This window comes from Panthera leo, chromosome B2 (assembly GCF_018350215.1).
Source record: "Panthera leo isolate Ple1 chromosome B2, P.leo_Ple1_pat1.1, whole genome shotgun sequence".
NCBI classification, from domain to species: domain Eukaryota; kingdom Metazoa; phylum Chordata; class Mammalia; order Carnivora; family Felidae; genus Panthera; species Panthera leo.
Window position 1 is genome coordinate 131,947,848 of NC_056683.1, and position 26,358 is coordinate 131,974,205.

The 26,358-nt window shown below is 38.9% G+C and overlaps 1 long non-coding RNA gene across 15 annotated transcripts in view; it reads right to left on the bottom strand.

Moving 5' to 3' along the window:
* Nucleotides 1–26,358, bottom strand: part of LOC122220472 — a 195,740-nt gene that overhangs the window by 165,987 nt on the left and 3,395 nt on the right. For 13 of the 15 annotated variants that reach the window (XR_006202871.1, XR_006202883.1, XR_006202878.1 and 10 more), the window contains exons 2-3: nucleotides 22,464–22,512; nucleotides 14,039–14,164 (exon numbers count right to left, since the gene is read on the bottom strand). This is a non-coding gene — a long non-coding RNA (uncharacterized LOC122220472). Of the gene's footprint in view, nucleotides 1–14,038; nucleotides 14,165–14,622; nucleotides 14,718–22,463; nucleotides 22,513–22,801; nucleotides 22,891–26,358 lie in introns of all 15 variants that reach the window. The other 2 variants (XR_006202877.1, XR_006202873.1) reach the window with 2 other exon arrangements.

Below are 26,358 nucleotides of genomic sequence, written 5' to 3' on the forward strand. Positions count from 1 at the left end.
CCAGAAACTATTGAAATGTTTCTAGCTGTGGGGACTGCATGTTGCCATTCACCAAGACACGGAACTCAGAAAAGAGCAAAAGTTTTGGTGAAGAATTAATTCTGGTGGTTGTACGTGTGTGTGACCTCTTTGAATCAGAGGCTGGATCTTAGTTATCTCTGTGTCCCCAGCTTCTAACACATCTACTGAAAGGGGATCCATAAATGAATGTTGAATTGAACTCAAGCTTATTGATTCTTTTAGTTGTTTGTGGGAAGGTCATACAGGTGGAAATATCCAGAAGTCAATTTGTCATTTTAGAGCTCAACAGAAAGTTTCAAGCTAGAAATACATTTAGGTGTTGTCAACATATTTATTTCCTTGACTGATTTCTATAAGTTGTATTGTATTAAGTCATATTTATTGATAATATGTGTTGATTAAAAGTTTGTGATTTTGTTTATTTGTATGATTGTCACATATGCTTAATACATTGTAATACTGAGGATTTATAGAGATTCTCACCATATCCTCTCCTGTACCTTCAGTAGTATAGATAATCCATAAAATGTTTTTTTCACCAAAATACATTTCTGATAGACTGTATTGTTGTTGTTTTTTTAAGTAGGCTATATGCCCAATGTGGGACTTGAACTCAGAACCCTGAGATGGAGAGTCTTCATGCTCTACTCCAGGAGCCCCCTGATAGTCTCTAAAACGACAACAAATTTAACTTCTTACAGTCATCTGACAGTGTGAAAGGATGTCAAGTGATTTAAGCATAAACACCCCAACCCCAGCTTGACTGAAGTTTCAAGTCGAGTGTTTTTGTTTTTGTTTTTGTTTTTGTTTTTTCAGAAAAAAAGAACATTCAAAAATGATAAAAGCAACCTTCTTAAACAAGCACTGATATTTCACTCAAAAGTAGTGTCTATACAGTATAAACTATTTTAAAAAATGAAGTAGTCATTGTTTAAATTGCTAAGTTAGATTTTAGCTTAAACTTGCTGTGTTCAGGGAAAAAAGAAATATGGCCTGTATTTTTAAGTATGCTATTCACATCCTCTCCTGGGTTTATCTTTCCTTTAGAAAACATGTAAGTTGTGGGGGGGGGGGGGGAAGGAAAGGAAAATGTACACAGCTTCTTTCCCAGTTTCCTGTGGTACTTGGTAACTCAACACTTAGACAACCGCAAGGGATCCTGATTCAATAAATCTAGCATGTTCCCTGCGTGGAGATACAACAGAGTTGTTACTTTGGTGACCATTCTAGAGGAAACCAGCACTATCCAGAGTGAAGTACAAAAAAACACAATGACATAAAAAAGAAGCAGGAATTCACAGAGTGTTCTTTTCTATTTCCTAATTTTTTTCCATCTCTTTTACTTTTCATTGACAGGAGTACAGAATATCAATAAAAGTGGAATATGATTTCCCTGTACACCCGTCACCCAGTTCCAAAACTCTTCAACTCAGGGCTTTGCTTGTTTTATCTATTTTACCATCTGTTTCTTTCCTTCTCTATAACAGTGGGAATATTTTGAAGCAAATCCTTGCTATTGTATTATTTCATTCATAAATGTTTCAGTATGCATCTAAAAAAAGCAAGAACTCTTTTTTAAACATAATCAAAATGACAGTATCCTTGCCTCCCAAAAGAAAGTGATATTCTCTAATGCCATCAGATATCCAGACTGTGTTTGAATTTCTCTGATTGCATAATACATGTTTGGTTTTTGTTTTTACCATTGGGTTGGTTTGGATGTGGATCCAAATAACATCCACATCCAGCATTTGTTTGTTAGGTCCTTTGTCTCTTTTAATTGATAGAGACCTCTTCTCTCATTTTTCTCCTGGCAATTCATTTATTAAAGAAACTAGAGGTATTCAATTCAGCCAGGAGGAGGTCAAACTTTCACTCTCCGCAGATGACATGATACTCTATGTGGAAAACCCAAAAGATTCCACCAAAAAACTGCTAGAACTGATTCATGAATTCAGCAAAGTTCAGGATATAAAATCAATGCAAAGAAATTCGTTGTGTTCCTATTCACCAACAATGAAGCAACAGAAAGAGAAATCAAGGAATCAATCATATTTAAAATTGAACCAAAAACCATAAAATACCTAACAATAGATCTAACCAAAGAGGTGAAAAATCTATACACTGAAAAATACAGAAAAATTCTGAAATAAATTGAAGAAGACACAAAAAAATGGAAAAAGATTCCATGCTCCTGGATAGGAAGAACAAATATTGTTAAAGTGTCGATACTACGCAAGCAATCTACATATTCAATGCAATCCCTATCAAAATATCACCAGAATTCTTCACAGAACTAGAACAAATAATTCCAAAATTTGTATGGAACCAGAAAAGACCCCAAATAGCCAAAGCAATCTTGAAAAAGAAAACCAAAGCAGGAGGCATCACAATCTGAGACTTCAAGCTATACTACAAAGCTGTAATCATCAAGACAGTATGATACTGGCACAAGAACAGACACTCAGATCAATGGAACAGAATAGAAAACTAGAAATGGACCCACAAACATATGGCCAACTAATCTTTGACAAAGCAGGAAAGAATATCCGCTGGAATAAAGACAGTCTCTTCAGCAAGTGGTGATGGGAAAACTGGACCACGACATGCAGAAGAATGATCCGGGACCAATTTCTTACACCATACACAAAGTAAACTCAAAATGGATGAAAGACCTCAATGTAAGACAGGAGGCCATCAAAATCCTCGAGGAGAAAGCAGGCAAAAATCCCTTTGACCTTGGCTGCAGCAACTTTTACTCAACACGTCGCCAGAGGCAAGGGAAACAAAAGCAAAAATGAACTACTGGGACCTCATCAAAATAAAAAGCTTCTGCACAGTGAAGGAAAACAATCGGCAAAACTAAAAGACAACTGACAGAATGGGAGAAGATATTTGCAAACGATATATCAGATAAAGGGTTAGTATCCACAATCCATAAAGAACTTACCGAATTCAACACCCAAAAAACAAATAATCCAGTGAGGAAATGGGCAGAAGACATGAATAGACACTTTTCCAAAGAAGATATCCAGATGGCCAACCGACACATGAAAAAATGCTCAACATCACTCATCAGCAGGGAAATACAAATCAAAACCACAATGAGATACCACCTCACACCTATCAGAATGGCTAACATTAACAATTCGGGCAACAACAGATGTTGGCGAGGATGCAGAGAAAAAGGATATCTTTTGCACGGCTGGTGGGATTGCAAACTGATGCAGCCACTCTGGAAAACAGGATGGAGGTTCCTCAAAAAATTAAAAATAGAACTACCCTACGGCCCAGCAATTGCACTACTAGGTATTTATCCAAGGGATACAGGTTTGCTGTTTCAAAGGGACATATGCACCTCAATGTTTGTAGCAGCACTACCAACAATAGCCAAAGTATGGAAAGAGCCCAAACGTCCATCGATGGATGAATGGATAAAGAGGATGTGGTGTATACATACAATGGAGTATTACTTGGCAATCAGAAAAAATGAAATCTTTCCATTTGCAACTACGTGGATAGAACTGGAGGGTATTATGCTAAGCGAAATCAGTCAGTCAGAGAAAGACAAAAAGCATATGACTTCACTCATATGAGGACTTTAAGAGACAAAACAGATGAACATAAGGGAAGGGAAACAAAAAATAATATAAAAACATAAGAGACTCTTAAATTTGGAGAACTGAGGGTTACTGGAGGGGTTGTGGGAGGGGGCATGGACTAAATGGGTAAAGGGCATTAAGGAATCTACCCCTGAAATCATTGTTGCACTATATGGTAACTAATTTGGATGTAAATTTAAAAAAATAAATTAAAAAAATTTTTAAATGAAATAAAAAAAAAGAAACTACATAATCTATTCCTGAAGAATTCAGCATATTCTAAGATTTTGCTGACTGCGTCTGTATCATGTCATTTAACATGTTCCTGATATTGTAGTTAGATCTAGAAGCCTAATTTAACTCAGATTCAGCTATGGAGTAGAATATTCATAGAGGTACCTACAATTCAGTTCTCTTTTAGACAGCTGTGAATCAATGATGAAATACTGTTGCTTCATGAGGGGTTCAAAATATGGTAATATGTTCTCATTCCTTTGTCATCTATTAGCTGACATACCTCTACAAACTGAATCTTTATCAGTTCTGTGTTTATCCTGAATACAACGCATTCACACAATAGAAATAAATGCTTGATTCTTTCATCTTATTTACCAGTTTTCAGAAAATAGGTTGGTTCCCTCACAGCCACCAAAGTATAAAAAGTGAGTTGTTGGGGCACCTGGGTGGCTCAGTCGGTTAAGCGTCTGACTTCGGCTTAGGTCATGATCTTGCGGTCCGTGAGTTCGAGCCCTGCGTCGGGCTCTGTGCTGACTGCTCAGAGCCTGGAGCCTGTTTCAGATTCTGTATCTCCCTCTCTCTGCCCCTCCCCTGTCCATGCTCTGTCTCTCTCTGTCTCAAAAATAAATAAACGTTAAAAAAAATTTTTTTTTAAAAAGTGAGTTGTTTAGTATCACTTGGTAGTCCTAAGTTTTAAAGTGATGTGTTTCAGCCCCTTCCAATAATTTCTGATTGATGCTCAAATTATCCCAGTACAAGCAATATTTTGGCCAGTACAAGCCTCTTCAAGATGGCTCCCAAGCCCTTTTGACAGAATCCCAGTAGTCTGTTCTTTCCTTACTCTTTGGTAGAACAAGATAAAAATCTAGTATATTTCCTACTCTAAACCAGGATTCAGACATTTTTCCAGGTTCCTCTATCTGTTTTTGGCTGTATATTACATTTAGAGATCACAGTCTGGGCATATTCTGATTTTTAGTGTTTGGTATGAGAAATGCCAACTGCAGGGCTGTATTTTACCTCTTGCAATGTGCTCCTTCCCACTAGAAGTCATTTACACCTGACATTCCCTCTTGTCTGGAACACTCTTCTCTCTTCTCTCCACTTCTAACCTACTTACCTCTCTCCACTCATCTTTAATATTTTAGCTCAAACCTCAGTATCCAAGAAGGCTTTTCCAACTTCCTGACATGATCAATTTCTCCTGATTCATGCTCTCAAAGAGCACATGCCCTTCCATACATTGGTGCTCTTGAAAACACTGCTTGATCCACACCTAATTTCATGCTAGACTATAGTATCTAAGAGAGCAGGAACCATGTTGGTTTTTGCTCATCATTGTGCCTTGAGTGCCGAGTCAATGCCTGACATGAAATAACATCCTGTAGTGGGTTGATTAGTTTCTCCCGCTATCCCTGCCCCCCCCCCCAAGAACTCATGTCCACATGGAGCCTCAGATTGTGACCTTTACTTGAAAATAAGTTCTTTGCAGATGTCCTTAGTTAAGGTAAAGCCACACGGGATTAGGGTGGGCCCCAGATTCAATGGCTGGTGTCCCCAGAAGGGGTAAGGACACACAGACACAGGGAATAAGGCCCTGTGAAGAAGTGAAGACAGGCACAGAGGTTGGAATGGTGCAGCTGTAGGCAAGGAATACTGAGGATTGCAGGGGACCACGAGAAGCTGGAAAAAGCAAGGAAGGATTTTTCCCTATAGCCTGCAGAGAGAGGATGGCCCTGCTGACAACTTGATTGCAGACTACCAGCCTCCAGTACTGTGTGTGAGAGAATACATTTATATTGTTTTAAACCACCCGATCTCTCGTACTTTGTTATTGCAGCCCCAGGAAATATGATGGGCATTACATTTTAAAACTGCATTAGGAAGGGTGATTGCTTTAAAAATCAGTGCATCGACCATAGAAGCAGCTTCTCGGCTTCTTCTCGAACCTCAGGTAGGTTCAGCCTACTCGCCTCCACTCCAGCCTCCACACCGGCCTCCACCATGTCCATCAGGGTGACCCAGAAGTCCTACAAGGTGTCCTCCTCCGGCCCCGGGGTTTCAGCAGCCTTTGTTATTGAGGCGCCAGGAAATATGATGGGCATTACATTTTAAAACTGCATTAGGAAGGATGATTGCTTTAAAAATCAGTGCATCAAAGGGGCGCCTGGTGACTCAGTTAAGCATCCGACTTGGGCTCACGGTTTGTGTGTTTGAGCCCGGGGTTGGGCTCTTTGCTGTTAGCACGGAGCCTGCTCTGGATCCCCTGTCTCCCTCTCTCTCTCTGTCTTTCGTGTGTGCTTCCTCTCTCTCTCAAAACTAAATAAACATTTAAAAAAATAACATAAAAATCAGGGTTTCATGGAATATAATTTATCTGATTAATCAAATCCCCCACAAATCTGATATCCCAGATAAAAAGGGAGTGCTTCCTTCCACCCTTTGCCATAAAGAGACTCTTCTCCCCACGACCCACCCCCCTGCTCCCCATGCTGAGAGCGCTCAAGGCTTGCTGATGACAGAGGGAGAAGATGGTGACTATGCCACAGAGTATGGAGATGCCTGCTTGGGGAAAATTGGGGTAGATGGGCGGACTCTTTTTGAAGCTGCTAGGGACATGGGAGCCAATATTTGCAGACAAAAAAAGCCAAAAGGCAAAGAAAAAGAGGGTCTTTAAAACAGAAATATGTGAAGCCCTGGGGACTCGGAGTTGCCAATAGACTTTCAGTTTGAGAATGAGAGTCCTGTTCACGAGATCCCCGCCCCCCACCCAAGATACCTGTGGTCACCAATCTGCACCTGTTATAACACGTGCCATCTGCCTCTACTGCTCTTCTCAGCTGGTTTCTTATTCAAGGCAACAATATCCCCTTCCTTAAACCCTGCCTCCTTTTCATTGCATCACAGCTTCTCACTCATGCCATTCCACAAGAACATTCCCGATCATCTGTCCATTATTCAAAACACCCTAAACAGCTAAACGTTACCACTGAGTAAATCTCTTTAAGCAATGCAGGGTTGAGTTTGATTCCAGCAAGCAGCTAAACCCAAAATAATCCCTTCTAAAGTGCTACAAACTATAGAGTAGGTCTCATTTAATAGAAATGATGCATGACATTTACGAAGTTGTAGTCTGATTTTAAACTGATGCCTCACTCAGTGAGTGCAAACAAGTGAATGATAGACTTTCCTTTGTCTGAAAGGAAATCAGATTAAAGGCTTTCTGAGTGCGACCAAAGATCCCACCTCAAGAATTCTACTTAATGTCATACTGGGCTTGATTGAGAGTTCAGCCTCACATGGTAGAAACACTGCTCGATCTGAAGTCATAAGACCTGGATTGGAGACCTGCTACTTCCAAGCAGGGCAAGATTGATGAGGCCACTTCACATGATTAAATGAGGTGGCGGTGAGTCCAGAAGCATCTAAGGGTACAACCTGGTGTGCAATTGTCATGTAACAAAGGTGGGCGTGGGATATAATTAGATGCAGATTGGGATGACTGGGAGCAAAGGACCTCAGAGCGAAACAGAATCAGGCTCAACTTCTGAGTCCGTCTCTCACTGGCTTTGCATGTTGACCTATTCAAAGGCTTTCTTTGCCTCAGCGTCTTCCTCTGTAAAGAGGGGGAGTCCATTCCTACCGAATAGGGCCCTTATGAACATTGAAAAACAGACTGCATAAAGAGAACTTAACACAGTGTCTAGCACATTAGAAGCAGTCAATAAATGCTTTTGTTACTATCATTATTCATACAATTTAAAGTTTCAGAGAGCTGCTTTATAGCGATTCTAAGTTTTTGGATGTTGAAAATACTAAGATATTGAAATAAAATAGTATTTGGACTCCCAGTGTTTTTTAATACATTTTTAAGTTTGTTTATTTATTTTTAGGGGTGGAGAGGGAGGGGCAGAGAGAGGAGAGAGAGGATCCCGAGCAGGTTATAAGCCGTCAGCACAGAGCCCCGACGTGGGACTCGGTCGCACAAACTGTGAGATATCAAAAACTGTGAGATCATGACCTGAGCCAAAACCAACAGTGGGAAGTTTAACCACCCGAGCTGCCCAGGTGCCCCTGGGCTGTCTTGTTTTTAACTAAATGCAAATTAACGCTAAGTCATCACAGGCTAAAATCTGAACTTTAAAATTATGATAATGATGTTAGCAAAAAAAAAAAAATGTAACAAGGGAATATCAAAATATTTTATTACCAGAATGTGATATACAGAAGATCTATCCAATCCATGTTCTTTCTCTAATAGTACTAGCAAAACATAGTTTATGAGAGGATTCAAGATAGGTAAAAGCATGTTCTAATACATACTCATTTTATTACATCTGAGGCACTGGGTGATTATCTTCTCCCAGATTGTCTCCTGTTTTCTGATAGTCAACATTCAGCCGTTAGAAAGTTAGTCCTTTGACTTAGAAACATATTCTCTGGCAGGAAGACAACACGCTATCAGATATAAACATCCAAGTGGACATGAGGTTATCAGATACATTCCAAAAAGAGATTATGGAATCATAAATATCTTAGAACCAGAAAAGAAAGGTGACCAGATGCTCCGAAGACAAACTTTACCTCCCTCCCAGCTTAAGCTGGCTCCACCATCGGCAAGGGGAAACCAGGAACATTTTATGGATAAGAATGGATTTTATTAAAAAAAAAAATCAAGTGCGAACTTGCAGTTGTGTAATTGTGAAAATAGACCTGAGTAAAAGATTCCAAAGGCTTTAGGTTATTTTTTTTTTCTTTCAAATTCTGTCAATGATCCAGATACTTGAGATACTTGTGTAAAAGAACATGATCTGCATAGAACACTGCCCTGTCTAAAATGTTTTTACAATATCTATTGTGGAGCTATAATTTTACTTAGGACAATGCAATGAAATGACAAACTCTTAAAAATCACCTATTTTTAGTCTTTGCTTATACATAAAAATAATATAAAACTAGGTGTCAGATTGGCAGGTCTGTCTTTTGGCAGCCAAAGGCATGGCACCGAGAATGTATAATTATAAAATCACTCAACAACTATTTTGTCATGCAGCATGGCAGGTAAATAATGGTTGTTTAATGTGTGAATTATTTTAGGATCAGGTTATGCAAATGTAGGCATTTGTTCCAGTGAAGGTTAAGCCTCTGAGAGGTAAGGGCTACCATCCCCCTGATAATATTCTCTATTCTCAACAAAGGAAGTGTAAGTTTTTCTTTGAGTACTTTTTTTAAAATTATAAAATTTCAGAAGAAATGTGTGCTTATTCCTTTTAAACCCTAACATATGAAAGTATAAAGTAAACTATGAGGGGCGCCTGGGTGGCTCAGCCGGTTGAGCGCCCGATTTCGGCTCAGGTCATGATCTCGCGGTTCGTGGGTTTGAGCCCCACGTTGGGCTCTGTGCCGACAGCTCAGAGACTGGAACCTGCTTCGGATTCTGCGTTTCCCTCTCTCTCTGCCTCTCCCCCCGCTCATGCTCTGTCTACCCTTTCTCTCAAAAATAAGTAAGCATTAAGAAAAAAAAAAATTTTTTAAGTAAACTACGAATATCTCCCTCTTACCTACTCTCCCTGACTCAGTCTGTCATGTTGCCTTTGCACGTGTATGTGTGTACATGCTCCAGGGTGTGGAGACAGACACAGAGAGAAACAAACATTCTTCAAACTATATTGTCAGCGTTGTCAAAACCTAATATGGAGATTTTACAACAGCTGAAGAAGGATCCTTCTAGCTGTGGGGGTCTTCTGAATTAGGCCTTTTTCACCCTTATTTCAACTGACTGTCTTATGATAAAACCTTTAAGCAATCCAAATAGGAATCATGGGTATTCATAGCCCAGGGCTGTCCAGTTCAGCAATTCACAATTCTAGCTGCTAAAAGAAAAAAAAAAAAAAAAAAAAAGAAGTATCAATATGCAAAGTTTGAAAGTTTTTTGAAGTTCAGTTTAAATATTTACTTCAAATTTTATAGACCTTTCCAAAAGTTGCCCAGCTTTTAAGAGTCTGCACATCTAACAAACAGGAAGACATCTGATGAACTTCTTGACCTTACTTGGGGAGAGGACGGGCTGCCTCCCCTCCGAGGAGAGGGAAGCACTCTGAACAGAGACGCTCATGCAATTTCGGTACGTTGTTTTCAGTCCTAATTGAAACTAGGAAATGCAGGGAAGTGTGATAATGAAAATAACAGGATCAGGGGAGTGTGGAAATTGGCTGACTCCCCCCCCCCCCCCCCCCCCGCCAAAAAAAATCTGTAAAAACAGACTAGCTTGAGTTTCAGGTGTGATTTCTGGGTTATGCGTGAGGAGAGGTGTCGCACAGCTAACACCATGAAACCAACAAGGGAATATCCTTCACTCCCCTGTGACTCCAGGCACAAGGCAAGAATGCTGCTGAAGAATAAGCACAGGACTGTCCCCAAAGCAAAAAACACAGAGGTGAGGTTGGGAGTAGTGATCCATTCAAATTAGACCTAGCGCTTACAGTTTTGAGTGTTCCACGAGTCTCTCTCGGCATCTAGCACAATTGCCTACTTTATGGAAGCACTCAATAAATGGTCATTGGTACAGTTATTGTTATGCTTTGTCCTAACTCTAAGGGCATCACTGTGCCACTTCCACCATGGAGAGCAGCCCTTCTTTGTTAATGGCTACACAAATCATTGGCAATGGGGAAAATCTTTCCCAGCTATTTGAAACTTCAAAGGTGACCTCAAGAGGCCCCTGGGTGGCTCTGTCAGTTAAGTATCCAACTCTTGATTTCTGCTCAGATCATGATCTCATGGTTTGGGAGACTGTGCCCCATGTCCTTGGCTCTGTGCTGAATTCCTACTTGGGATTCTCTCTCCCTCTCTCTCTACCCCTCCCCCACACACTGTCTCTGTCTCTGTCTCTCAAAATAGATAAACTTTTTAAATAAATAAATAAATAAATAAATAAATAAATAAATAAATGTAGTAACCAAAACATGTAGAGTTTACACACCTCAACACCAAAAAAAACCACAAATAATCCAATTAAAAAATGGGCAGACAACATGAATAGACATTTCTCCAAAGAAGACATCCAGATAGCCAACAGACACATGGAAAGATGTTCAACATCACTCACAATCAGGGAAATTCAAGTCAAAATGACAATGAGATACCACCCCACATCTATGAGAATGGCTAAAACCACAAATACAAGAAATAACAAGTGTTGGTGAGGACGTGGAGAAAAGGAAATCCTCATGCACTACTGGTGGGAATGCAAACTGGTGCAGCCACTGTGGAAAACAGTATGGAGGGTCCTCAAAAAATTAAAAATAGAATTACCATATGATCCAGGAGTTCTACTACTATTTACCCAAAGAATACAAAACACTAATTTGAAAAGATATACGTGCTATGTTTATTCCAGCATTATTTATAACGGCCAAATTATGGAATCAGCCCAAGTGTCCACTGACAGATAAATGTGTAAAGAAATGGTGTATGTATATACCATGGAATATTATTCAGCCATAAAAAAAGAATGAGATCTTGCCATTAGCAACATGGGTAGATGTAGAGTATAATGCTAAATGAAAGAGGTCGGTCAGAGAAAGATAAATACCATATCATTTTACTCATATGTGGAATTTAAGAAACATAACAAATGAAGAAATAAAAATGAGACAAACCAAAAAACAGACTCAACTCTAAAGAGCAAACTGGTGGTTAGCAGAGGGGAGGTGGATAGGGGGATGGGTAAAAGAGGGGAAGGGGATTAAGAGTACACTTATCATGATAAGCACTACGTGTAGAATTGTCACATCACTATATCGTACACCTGAAACTAATATAACACTATGTTAATTATACAAGAATTAAAATTTGTTTATTGTTTATTTGAGAGAAAGAGAGAGTGCAATCGGGGGGGGGGGGGGGGGGGGGGGGGGGGGAGATGGGTAGAGAATCCCAAGCAGGCTCTGCACTGTCTCTGTCTGCACAGAGCCCGACGCAGGGCTCGACCTCATGAACCCTATGATCATGACCTGACCAAAGTCAAGAGTGGGATGCTTAACCCACTGAGCCACCCAGGCACCCCTAGAATTAATTTTTTTCTAAATGACCTCTAAAGATGGGAAGAAGAGAGATTTGTGCCTATGTGTGCCCGACTGTTTATCCCCTGAGGAATTTTTCTCTCTCCAGTATCAGTGCCTAGCATAATGCACGACATATAGTATGACCTCAATAAATGTTGCCATAGAGGGCAGTGGTTCAGACCACAAACTCTAGGGTCAGGTATTTGGATATGTACTCTGGTTCTCCCACTCACTTGTGTAATCTGAAGCAAGTTACTTCACTCTCTGTGCTTCACTTTCACTTTCTTGCATCCTCACTTGTAAAATGGGGGTGATAATAGTTACTACTTCCCAGGGTAACCCTAAGGTTCAAATAAATTGTTACATGAAAATTGCTCATAGTAGTGCCTACTACCACAGGATGCTATAGATTTGCTATTATTATTGTACTGATAATGATGAAGAGCTCTCTCCCAACCCTTAAGCACCAGCCTTAGAAATACAGCATGAAAACACGCTCTCTGCCACACCTCCAGTTACGTACTGACCCTCTGAGAAATTCGTATGGTCATCCTTTTTATATCCAGTAATCGATTATGACAATAGCTACTAAGTGGAACACGTGCTACCTAAGTGTAGTTTTTTTTTCGAGAAAAACCGATGCCTAAGAAGCTGCCAAGTGCCTCTGCTATGCTTTTCAAAAGGCAAACTTGAATCTTTGCTTGCCGTTTTTTTTTTTTTTTTTTTTGAGCATCATGTGAAAATGATTAGAACTGTAACATTTATGCTCTATTTAGGAAAATAACAACCTTTTCTAGATTATTGGGTAAATTATATTTACCAGTGGCACTATTAACTCTAATAGGGTTTTTGGATCAAATTAGCCTATTTAAGAATAAATAAAGCACAATAAACCCATTCTCTCTAAAAAAATCAATAAATAATGCTTTTAATTCACTTTGATTACTGCACTTGGCAGAAGAATAACCATGTGAGGAAACTGACACCACAACAAAAAGCATTATGCTGATAAAAACAAGTAAGAATAAGCCAACAACTGAGCTGCAGAAAGAAAAACTTATGTCCGGAAGTAGTTTCTGCCATGAAATGAGAAGCTTGGGCTCTGCCATTGGCCACAGTGCGAAGAGGAGCAATTCTGTCTTGTAAATTGCACTCGTGGCAGCTGAATGACATTATCTCCACCTGTGCAACAGTTCTTTCCGCCAACGGTTTCCATAAGCAGCGTGGAAACTGCCTCTAACCCCTCTTTAGTAAGCTGTGCTAGTGGACGAGATGACAGACCAAATGGGGCATGTACTAGATTTCCTGTATCATGAGAACAGGACCACCGACTCACTTTTGGGTGGCATCCGGCCTGATGATGTCATTCTGAAACACCGAGAAACAGCAGCACTCATTTCTAAGAGGTGATAATTGATGCTAATTTCAGTTAACAAAATTCATGCAAAGCATCCCTTTCCCCCCCCCCCCCCCCTTTGTTTCCTGGAATCGAAAATGAGAGTTTAAAAGGAAGGAAGGTCAACGGTCAGTAAAAGAAGCCCAGGAAGGAAGACAGGCTGTAGAGTCAAGAAGACCTACTCAGACTGGGAGCTTTGCCTTCCACACAATGTCACAAGTGAATTCACTTCCCATCTACAGACTCCGGTTCCTCAATAGCAGAAGGGAATAATAAAATCTGTCTCAGGGTCGTTATCAGAATTTAACGAAATACGTAGGCATCCGGCACACGGTATAAGATAAACAAAATGAATAATATGAAAATTGTCTGTAAAATGACTCCGTTTTTAGGATTCTTTTTGAGAAAGACAGAGAGCGTGAGAGGAGGAGGGGCAGTCAGAGAGGGAGAGAGAGAATCTCAAGCAGGTGTGGAGCCGACGCAGGCCTTGAACCCACAAACTGTGAGATCGTGACCTGAGCCAAAATCAAGAGTCAGAAGCTTAACCAACTGAGCCCCCCAGGGGCCCCTAAAGTGACTCTTTTTTCTTGGTCTTTGATGTAGAGCAGAGACTCCCATGGCTCCCGTGTATAAGAGGACTGAGGCCAAGCTGCGGAGCCCTGGAAGGTGAGAGAAAAATCTCTGGAGTCTGAAGATGCAGGACACATGATACTTACAGCGAGCCTTGAGACCTGGCCTGCAGTCTCTCCGCTGGGAGTGAAGTCATCCCCTGGAACGCCGTCAGGAGGGTCCTGAAGTCCATCCCTCTGCTCTCCCATTTTCACCACAATCTTCTCTTGACCCTATTAACCAACCATTGCAGGAGGAGGAAGCCATTACCATACCACGCAGGCTTCCAGAGAGCCTTACAAAAGGCTCTTCTGACTGCAAACTTCCTGACAGCTCTTACACCATAACCATCAGGTGTGCAAGCTCTTTTGATGATTCCTCTAAACAGATAGAATGTTAAGAGCCTCAAGCCAAACATTGACTCCAAAGTGAGTGCCTCAGGCTTATTTATATACTGGGATGGGAAGAAGAGGGACTTTTCTTAATTTCTACTTTACAGGTTGTTATTGTTTGAGTATCCAATGGCCCTCTCTGAGCCTGAGGCATAGACTTAATAATTCACAAACAGTATGGGGAAGAAAACACTGTATTTTACATGCATCCAAAATCCAAAAACTAGAGACAAGGGGGGGGGGGGTATGCAGTTAGAAGCAAAGAGCTCTAACTGAAACCTGAGTCACACTTACAATACCTTCAGACGAAGGAACACAATGTGGTCTCGATGCTGTGCCCGGTTCCTCCACCCCAGTAATCAGCAACACCCAGGAAGATAGAGTTTAATTCCACCTCAGGCAAAGAAGAAGAGGCGAGAGAGAGGATTGTTCTCTCTTTTCCTTCCTCCCTCTGTTAAGCTCCAAGGAAAAGTGAGTTTCTAGACGTAGGCAGCGAATGAGAGTGAAGAGAGGTTTTGTTTCACCTCTTTAAGTCAGGTTAAATCAAAGTTCTGCCAGAAAACACCCTGGTGGGGCATCTGGGTGGCTCAGCCAGTTAAGCGTCTGACTCTTGGTGTTGGCTCAGGTCATGATCTCACAGTTCATGGGCTTGAGCCCCACATCTGGCCCTGCCCTGACAGTGCAGTACCTGATTGGGATTCTCTCTCTCCCTTTCTCTCTCTGCCTCTCCCCCACTCATGTTCGCTTTCTCTCTCTCTCTCTCCCTCCCTCTCAAAATAAGTGACCTTTAAAAAAAGGAAAAGAAAAGAAAACGTCCTGGCAATGTATCTAAAGCTAAAAGATTGGCAGATGTATCTTCCATTCACAGCCAGTCACACACCCCCCTTTCCCATTGCTCCCCTCTTCTTGTGAATGGCCAAGAAATACATGGCAAAGAATGGGAGGATGCGACACAGCTGACTCGTTTTTTTCAATCATTATGCAAAAACAGACTCATCAAGAAATATGCACTAAACACATCTAGAATGTGCGAGGTCTCACTGCTTTCTTCATGCATCCCCTGACAACACAGCCTCTTATCTTTATTTCATCATAAGGGGATATGGTGGTAGCAATGTCACAACCTTGGTTATATACTTCAGTGTAGTGGTTAAGAGCATAGACTCTGAACACAGGCAAGAATGTAAAGGATACTATGAAGATAGTGGAAGGCATTATCTGATGAGGGAGTAATATCCAGAATATATGAAGAACTTCAATGGCTCAAAACACAACAAAACAACTCTATTTAAAAATGAACAAAGGATATATAGAGACATATTTCCAGAGAGGATTTACAAGTGAGCCAATAAGCACATGAAAATATGCTCAACAACACTAATCACTAGGGAAATGACAATCAAAACCGCAATGAGATACTATCAGAATGGCTATTAGAAAAAAAATGTTAGCAAGAAGGTAGAAAATTGCGACCCTTGTACACTGCCAGGGGAAGTTTAAAATGGTGCAGCCACTATAGAAAACAGTATACAATTCCTCAAGAAATTAAACATTGAATTTCATAGGTTGTAGCAATTCCACTTCTGGTATATACCCAAAGACTTGAAAGTAGGCACTCAAACAGATATTTGAACGCCCGTGTTTATAACGCCCATGTTGTATATGTACATTTAACCACAATAAAGTATCTACAGGAGGGGCGCCTGGGTGGCTTAGTCGGTTGAGTGTCCAACTTTGGCTCCGATCACGATCTCACGGTTCATGGGTTCGAGCCCCTCGGCAGATTGTGCTGACAGCTCAGAGCCTGGAGCCTGCTTTGGATTCTGAGTCTCCCTCTCTTTCTGCCTCTCCCCCACTTGCTCTCTCTCTCTCTCTCTCTCTCTCTCTCAAAAATGAACAAACATTTAAAAAACTTCTAAAAATACATACAGGAATTTGAGAAAAAAGATCCTACCTTCCAGGGCCAATGTGCCATATTTGCCACCCTAGCTACCCCATACTAGCTGGGGCAAATGATTTAGCTTTCTGTTTTCTTATCTGTAAAATGGGATAATCAGAGGGCCTAAGTCATAGGTTATTGCGAAGTTTATGACAGATGACAAAAAGAAAATCCTGGAGCATAATAAGTGCACAAGACATGTTAGTTATTATTATTGTTTCTTTGTATAGATGCTAAAAAATACCAATGCCATGGACAAATATTTCTTCCTTTTTAGCATCCACCTTCAAGCATTTTCTATACATTGCTAAATACTTATTGACTAATTTATGTTTTCATACACAAGGACGAACCTTATGGACTCATATCAGTGGTTGTTTTTCCAACACAGAATATAAATTAATATCAATCCATTCATACTCTTGAGTAAGCCTCTTTGAACCAAAGATATATATTTGTAGACTCCTGGCTAATGCTGAGGTATTATCTTGAAAAGGACTTAATTCACATGGCTATACTCCAAGGCCAAGAGAATTATGAAATCTTCCCATTGCTGTTATGTTATTGTAACCAACCTATAGAACCAATCACAGAGTACAATGTAATTGGGACATCACCATTTAAAGAAAGATTCAGGGGCCCCTCGGCGGCTCAGTCAAACATCTGACTTCGGCTCAGGTCATGATCTCGTGGTTTGTGGGTTCGAGAGCCACATTGGGCTCTGTGCTGACAGCTCAGAGCCTGGAGCCTGCTTCAGATTCTGTGTCTCCCTCTCTCTCTGTCCCTTCCCTGCTCGCTCGCTCTCTCTCTCTCTTAAAAATAAACATTAAAAAAATAAAAAGAATAAAAAATAAAGAAAGATTCAAAGTAAGTTAGAAGGCAAAATCTCTGAGCTCCAAAAGCTGAAACCTTCTTAGATCTTTTCATATCACTGAGGAAGGAATTGGGGTGTGAAAGACATACAGACCACCATTAATAAACTCTGGCCCAGATAACATTGGGGACCCACATTAGATTTAAAAGTAAGTGTACCTAAAGATGCTGTTATTTTGAGGTGACAGCATGAGATATAGAGCATTTGCTAACTCTCTCCATTTTAAACACATTTAAAATAAAAATGCTCTACGCAAAATCTGTTGTCATATAATATTAACACTCATTCTCAGAAATAAAAGGTGATTTCTGAAATGTACAGCATTTTTACCAACTTTTCCTAAAATGAGTTGTTTAAAACTTTGGCTGATGCTGGCTTCTAAAATCATCTCCAATCTGAGTGAGAGCAAATTCATTTAACGGTTTATTTCTCCAACAATTTGAGTGACTATTTCCCCTAGATATCTTTTTCAGAGCCCACACCCTAAAGCTTCATAATTCCATTAAATCAGAACACAGCTGGGCAATTCTTTCTTTGCTCACATGATAGTGGTCCCCAGGGAATTTATGTAAATCTATGGAAATTCATTTTAAAGTCTGTACTCTGAAAGGGAGGATGCATCCTCATTAAGTAAACGATTATATCTACAAACAAGCTAAAAGCAACATGCTGGAGAGCTGAATTAAACTTTCCATCAGGAAAACTAAACCATTCACTTTCATATATAAGCTTTACCCAAATGCCACCAGAATCACAAGACAAAAGATTTTGATGAAGTCCAAACAGATATCAGAGAAAGTGTAGCTGAGCCACTATTGCAGGACACAGCCTCCTTTCTGGCACAACGATGTAATGTCTTTGGGCCATGCTACACAAAATGGTTCACCCTTATAATTCACAGAAACTCAGGAAAGACTTCTTACATAGGGGTGAAAGGAAATGAACTCACAAAGTCCTTCAAAGGGCACCCAAGTCACCCCTACGAATGCCCTAATAAAGCTAGAGCATTTGAAGCTTAAAGAAGAGGATATTGTATACTGAAAAGAGGACGTAGGCTTTACAGTTAGACTTATCCATATCCCACCCTACCTCCTTCACCTACTAGCTGAATAAATAACCTAGGCTTCATAGCATCAGTTTTCTTATTTGTAAATGGGGAATAATAATAATTCATGATATGTTACAAATTTTTAATGAGATAAAACTATACAAAGCATTTAGTCCAATGCCTAGAACATGGTTGGCGCTCTAAAGCACCTGGACCAAAAAAATGAAGTCTGAGCAAGATCTAAGCTCTAGAAATGAGGAGCTAACTAGAAGGGAAAGCAGAGAATGCCTCCACTTAAAAGTTTTTGATCCTCAGACAACCATGGTGCCTTCCCCTCTTAGTAGATCTGCTCACCTTTCCTACTGCTGAAAAAGTAAGGCTAAGGCAATTTATGAGAACATTGGTTCAATATTGCCACAAACCCTTTCTTCTTAAGCTGTTCCAACATTCAGTCTTTTCTCATATCTGAAAACTCCATACTCTACACAAGTTACATCTTGGTTCTAAAGTCAGAATTAAAAGTGAAAATATCACTTGATCAAATTTACCCATGAAAATCTGTTAGTAAGGTCTGGTATTGGAATAGTCCCTCAAGAACTCGGGCATAGGTCATTTTCCATTCATTATTGGGACAGATTGCTGATTCTTCAGCTTAGCCCAGGTGAACAAGCTGGCTTGAGTTTGAGAGCCATGTCATCTCAAAAACATCTTTATAGACATAGATTCTGATAGTAGATTCATATTCCAATTAGCACGATTCTCATAATCCATAGGAAGTAAGTGGAACTGAGGTCAACAGGTGAAAAGGCAGATTCCCATCTCTATGCACAAATTGAGTGGGATAACTGGTGGAATAGCCTACACTATTTATATATTTATTTTAGTATGTCTTTATTTTGCAAAGCAATATGACATTTCCATATGTTAAAAATGCTTTAATCAAATGTGAGCATGATATTACACATTTTATTTTTGTGATACTGAAATAATGTTGTAGTCAATGGTAAACCCTACTAGCCAGGCCACAAATGAGGGCTAATAATTCTCCCCTAAAGGAAAAAAAAAGAGAGAGAGACATCTCCACACTTTAGGAATTAAGACAAAGCTTGGTCACCCCAAGTAAAAAGCTGGACAGAACACAAATACATGGAGGATAAAATGCTACTAAAAGATGACTAGGGCAACCAAGAAATCAAAGAGGAAATCAAAAAATACATGGATACAAATGAAAATGATAGCACAATGGTACAAAATCTTTGGGATACAGCAAAATGGGTTTTAAGAGGCAAGTTTATGGCAATACACACCTATGTCAAGAAGCAAAAAAAAAAACCCTCAAATAAACAACCTAAACTTATATTTAAAGGACGTAGAAAAAGAATAAACAAAACCCAAAATCAGTAGAAGGAAGGAAATAATAAAGGTTACATAATAAATAATAAAGGTTACAGAAATAAGTGAAATAGAAACAAACAAACAAACAAAAAAAAACAACACAATAGAACAATGAAACCAGGAGCTGTTCTTTGAAAATATCAACAAAATTGATAAACTTTTAGTCAGACTCACCAAAAGAGAGAGAGAGAGAGAGAGAGAGAGAGGACTCCAACAAAATCAGAAATGAAAGAGAAGTAACTACTGATACCACAGAAATACAAAGGATTTTAAGAACATATTATGAAAAATTATATGCCAACAAATTGTGCAACCTAGAAGAAATAGAAAAATTCCTTGAAACATATAATTTCCCAAAACTGAACCAGGAAGAAATAGAAAAATTTGAATGGACAGATAACCAGCAATGAAATTGAATCAGTAACCAAAACACTCCCAACAAACAAAAGTCTAGGACCAGATGACTTCACAGGTGAATTCTACCAAACATTTAAAGAAGAGCTATTCCCCATTCTTCTCAAACTATTGCAATAAAATTAAAAGAGGAAGGAAAGCTTCCAAACTCATTCTATGAGGCCAGCATTACCCTGATACCAAAACTAGATAAAGATACCACTGAAAAAGAGAACTAAAACAGGCCAATATCTCTGATGAACATAGATTAAATAGATACAGAAAAAATAATTTGACAAAGTACAACATCCATTCATGATAAAAAACCCTCAGTGTGGGTTTAAAGGGAACATACATCAATGTAATAAGGGCCATATATAAAGAAACCACAACTAACATCATGGCCATTGGCAAAAAATCCTGAGAACTTTTCTCCTAAGGTCAGAAAGAGGACAAGGATGTCTCACTCTCACCAGTTGTATTCAACATAGTACTGGAAATCTTAGCAACAGCACACACACACACACACACACACACACACACACACACACACAAATAAAAGGCATCCAAATTGATAAGGAAGAAGTAAAATTTTCACTATTTGCAGATGACATCATATTATATAGAGAAAACCCTAGACTCCACCAAAAAAAATGGCTAGAACTGATAAATGAATTCAGTAAGGTTGCAGGATACAAAATCAATATAAAGAAATTCATTACATTTTTATACACTAATAATGAAATAGCAGAAAGGGAAATTAAGAAAACAATCCCATTTATAACTGCACCAAAAATATTAAAATATCTAGGAATAAACCTAACCAAGGAGGTGAAAGACTTGTACTTTAAAAACTGTAGAACATTGCTGAAAGAAATTGAAAATGACACAAACAAATGGAAAGATAGTTCATGCTCATGGATTGGAAGAACAAATATTGTTAAAATATCCATACTATCCAAAGAAATCTACACATTTAATGAAATTCCTATCAAAATACCAAAAGCATTTTTCACAGAACTAGAATAATCCTAAATTTGTATGGAACTACAAAAAAAATCCCAAATAGCCAAAGCAATCTTGAAAAAGAAGAATAAAACTAGAGGTATCACAATCCCAGATTTCAAGATACACTCCAAAGCTGTAGTAATTAAAACAACATGATACTGGAACAAAAACAGACACATAGATCAATAGAACAGAATGGAGAGTCCAGAAATAAACCCGTGATTATATGGTCAATTAATCTTTGACAAAGGAGGTAAGAAAATACGTAATGGGAAAAAGTCTCTTCAATAAACAGTGTTGGGAAAACTGGACAACTACACGTAAAAAAAAAAAAAAATGAAACTGGACCACTTTCTTACACCATACAGAAAAATTAACTCAAAATGGATTCAAGACCTCAATGCGAGACCTGAAACCATAAAAATCCTAGAAGAGAGAATGGGCAGTATTTTCTCTGACATCAGCTGTAGCAACAGCTTTACCTTTTCTAGGTAAGCCTCCTAAGACAAGGAAATAAAAGCAAAAATTAATTATTGGGACTACATCAAAGTGAAGGAAATTAAAAGGAACAGCAAAGGAAATTAAAAGGCAACCTACTGAATGGGAGAAGGTATTTTCAAATGATACATTCGATAAGGGGTTAGTACCCCAACTATATAAAGAACTTATACAACTCAACACCAAGAAAAAACAAAACAAAACAAAATCCCATTGAAAAATGGATAGAAGACACAAACAAACATTTCTCCAAAGAAGTCATCCAGATGGCCGACAGACATATGGAAAGATTCTCAACATCATTAATCATCAGAGAAATGTAAATCAAACCACAATACCACCTCAACCTGTCAGAATGGTTAAAATCAAAAACGTAAGAAACAACAAGTGTCGGTGAGGATGTGAAGAAAAAGAAACCTTCGTACACTGTTGATGAGAATGCAAATTGGTGCAGCCACTGCAGAAAAAATTAGAGTGGTTACTCAAAACATTAAAACTAGAATTATCATATGACCCAGTAATTCCACTACTTTGGTATTTACCCAAAGAATATGAAAATACTAATTTGAAAAGTTATATGCACCCCTACATTTATCACAGCATTATTAACAATAGCCATTATTAACAATAGCCAATTCCATTAACAATAGAAGCACCCCAAGTGTCCATCAATATATGAAGGGTTAGATATACACGAAGGGATAAAGACATATATATAATATATATAATGGAATATTACTCAGGTATAAAAAAGAATTAAATGTTGCCTTTTGCAACAACATGGATGGATATAGAGAGTAAAATAGTAAGCAGAATATGTCAGAGAAAGATAAATACCATCGGATTTCACTCAAACAAATAAACAAATGAAAAAAAAGACAAAAATACCCAGATTCTTAAATACAGGGAACAAACTGATGGAGACCAGAGGGGAGGCGGGTGGAGGATGGATAAAATAGGTGAAGGGGATCAAGAGTACACTTACCATGATGAGCACTGAGTAAGGAATAGACTTGAATCACCATATTGTACACCTAAAATAAATAGAACACTGTATGTTAACAACACTGGAATTAAAATTAAAAAAAAAAAAAAAGACAAAGGTTGGTCAGGATGAACAATCTAGTCACTGTTACAGTTAGGCTAGCCTCAGAGTCATAGCTCTCCATTCCTGTGTCTAGCTCTCTTTCACTGCCTGGGTTCTGTCTGCCCCATTTACAACATCTCTTCAACCTTATTTCATTTCTTTGGGAAAACAAGTTCAGACCAGGAAAGTGTTCCCTGGCAGCAGCATCAGATTTTGTTCCAGAAAATTCAAAATACCTAATCTTTCTAATCCATCTCAAGATCTGTATTTTGTTTTCCTGCAGCCCCCATTCCTTCAGCTCTTCACCTGTTCACTCCTTCATTCTCTACATGGAGGGAGAAAGACAAGGAACACAGAAGGCAATTTTTAATATTAATTCCATTTCAAGAAACTATGTAAAGATTCTGGCAAATCATTTTTAAAATAAACCCACAGGCGTTGTGAGGAAACATGAAAAAAAGTACTATTCACTTCCGGATAAAGGAAAAATAAATTGTTTTCAAATTTTTAATTTCTCATTTCTATTTTCAGTGTGAAATATCTAAAATGTAAGGGTGTCATTTTAATAAAATACAGATGCAGAGATACAGTTGCTATAAGGAAATAGCCCTCACATGTTTATCAAAATTTTAACTTTAATCGTTAAAGCCACATGGAACTTTCTACAAAGACTCTGTTACTCCTGCCAGCAAAATTCACCGCTGCCTCCACTGTACTCCTCTTCTGCATGTTTATCATAGAGGATGATATTAACACATGGTGTCTTGTATTTCACATGTATATACATCTATTTCCTCCACTTGATGATAAAGCTTCTTGCTTACTTTCAGGGATATAAAAGTTTTTTTTAAGTTTATTTACTTTTGACAGAGACAGAGTGTGAGCATGAGCTGGGGAGGGGCCGAGAGAGGGGAAGACATAGAATCTGAAGCAGGCTCCAGGCTCTGAGCTGTCGGCACGGAGCCTGACGCGGGGCTTGATCTCAGGAACCGTGAGATCGCGACCCGGGCCGAAGTCAGATGCTTAACCGACTGAGCCACCCAGGCACCCCATTTTGGGGGATATAAATTCAGTTTCTTGCAAAGAGTAGAGGCTCATTAAATACTTATTGGGCTTTATTTGAATTATTCTGTTTAAGACTTTGGGATACGAAAGTGCCTTTGTGTCCTCCGCCCCTGGCCCATCCTCACCCCCTTAACTAGCTTGTCCATCATTGTCTTCTGTATCCACCACCTCCTACATACCAATTCACAATCTCTCTACTTCATGCGTATTTTGTTTCAACCACTGCTTCAGTAACCAGGCCTGCTTGAGTTGGGAATGATCTCATTCAGGCAGAACATGACAGTACCTTACTTTAAGACCGCACCAAACCGGGCATTTCTCACCAACCCAGAACTTCCTTACCGACACTGAGGTGTGAGCGGTCTTGTTAAAAGGCCCACAACTGTGCAGTCTGGAACTTCAGGGGAGTTAAGTCCTAATAGAGCAAACTTTCAACCAATGGCCAACAACAACAAATAAGATAAGTCCTTCCTCTTTCTCAAGTCTCTATGATGATCTCTCTGAGATGCAGTTGATATGGCCTTACACAGGACACCCCTACAACACGAAGCAAGCTACATCAGTGCTAATAGTTCAGCAACACACCCTCTGGCCAGCTTTCCCTCTGTCCCTACCATAAGATTTCTTTTACACTCATTCCTGCCTGCCTTGATAAAAAGTCACATAAATTCTTAGGTCAGACTCTGCTTTCTGGGGTGCTGAGACTAAGAGACCTGCTCAGATCACAGTCCCTGCTCGGGGGATATGGTGATGTCTGTATCAGATAATCCTCCCCACTTTTCAGGGGACGATTCCGTACCAGTGCACACCCACCACAAAGGCTGCTCATCCACTAACTAAGCCAGCAAGCAAGACTCTAGACCTGGTGCGAAAAGAAGCCGAACAAGTTGAATTCCTCTCTAGGGAACTCTGAAATAAAAAAAATAAGGGATGAAGCTAGTAGCAGCAGATTATGATATAAACAGAGAAGGTAGCAGGAAGCCATGATGCTCTAATTGCTCAGTTCAGTAGCAATTATCACTGCCATGTTGCTTCCTTCTCTTTCCGTCAACTTCTTCTTACATAACTACCGATGCTTAAGTCAGAGAATAGCTTTCATTTCCAGACCCTAGTTCACATCTTCATTCAGCCCTTTGGCCATCATCTCCGATTAATTAAAAAAGGGCTCCTAACCTGGCTTCCCGGAGATCAGGTCCTCCTAACTCAGTACCTATTATTCACAATTGCCATCTTCTCCAACAGCTCTCATCAGGTCACCTTCTCTTCTAGGAGAAAAGTTTGATAACTTTTACTCTTTTGATAACTGTAACATTAAGTGGCTCCATGCATCATCAATCCATCAACATTAAGTTCAGCTTCATTTTTTATTCTATTATTCACTAGAATTTCATGCTCAGGCCTTATTCCTCAAATGCAGTTTAAGGACTTCCAGTTTATTTTTTGTCATGTTTTTACTTATTTTTTGAGAGAGAGTAGGGTGGGGAGGGGCAGAGAGAGAGGGGAACATAGATCCAAAGAAAGCTCGGTGCTGACAGCTGAGAGCCCGATGCAGGGCTTGAAATCATGAACCATGAGATCATGACCTGAGCCAAAGTCAGATGTTCAACTGACTGAGCCATCCAGGCCCCAAGGACTTCTAGTTTAAAGAATACTGTTATATCCCATCTGTTCAGCAACTCTATCCTAAACCTTCTGAAGTAACCAAAAATTTTAAAGCTAAAACATTTATCTATGTTAGAATATCTGGAAATTTTCCCTTAAAAGATGGAAAATTTAACAGTTTCTATAAAATATGGTGCATGACAGGTCAGATTAGGGGAAATACCAAGCACAATTCAAATCAGCCAACAGAGGATTGAAGAAAGGAGTATGTCCAGATAGTATGAATGACATGATACAAAGGCTAAGAAAGAAAGAAGGAAAGAAGCATAGAAAAAAAATGGACAAACAGAAAGTACAAATTAAGATCATAGAAATAAATAAATATTATCACTAATCACAATATTTATGTATATAGGCCAAATTTTCCAATTAAAAACAGAAATTTTAGGGATAGGTAAACAAAAATTCAATTATATGCTCTTATGAAAGACATAACCTAAAATATGAAAGCAAAACATGATTGAGAGAGATATCCACAAAATAATAGCCAAAAGAAAGCTGGGAGAGTTATATTAATATCAAAAAAATAGTCTTGAAGGTAAATAAAAAACTATCAGGAAGAAGAGGTGATACTGTGTGAAGATTAAATTTCAAATTACCAATAAGATTTAACACTTAGATATGTATTACGAACCTATCTCAAATTACATACTGCAAAACATTCAAGAACTACAGAGAGAAATTGACAAATCATCATAATAATGTGAGGATGAAATACACGTTTCTCAATTATCCATAGTTTAAGCAGGAAAAATCTATATGAATCTATAAAAAATATTTTTAAAATCTATTTAAAATAACCTAAAAAATTCTTTGGACTACCAACCATGATTTAATGGATTTCTAAATTTCTCAATTATTTCTCAATTATCCATAATTTTAGGAGGAAAAAAAATCTATGCAAATCTATTAAAAATCTTTTAAAAATCTATTTAAAAAAACTAAAAAAAAATCTTTGGATTGCCAACCTTGATTTAATGGATATCTATAGATAAACAGAGAGAGAAAGAAAGAAAGATATTCCATATTTACTTCTCAAGTACACAAAATTTAATACATCAGTCCA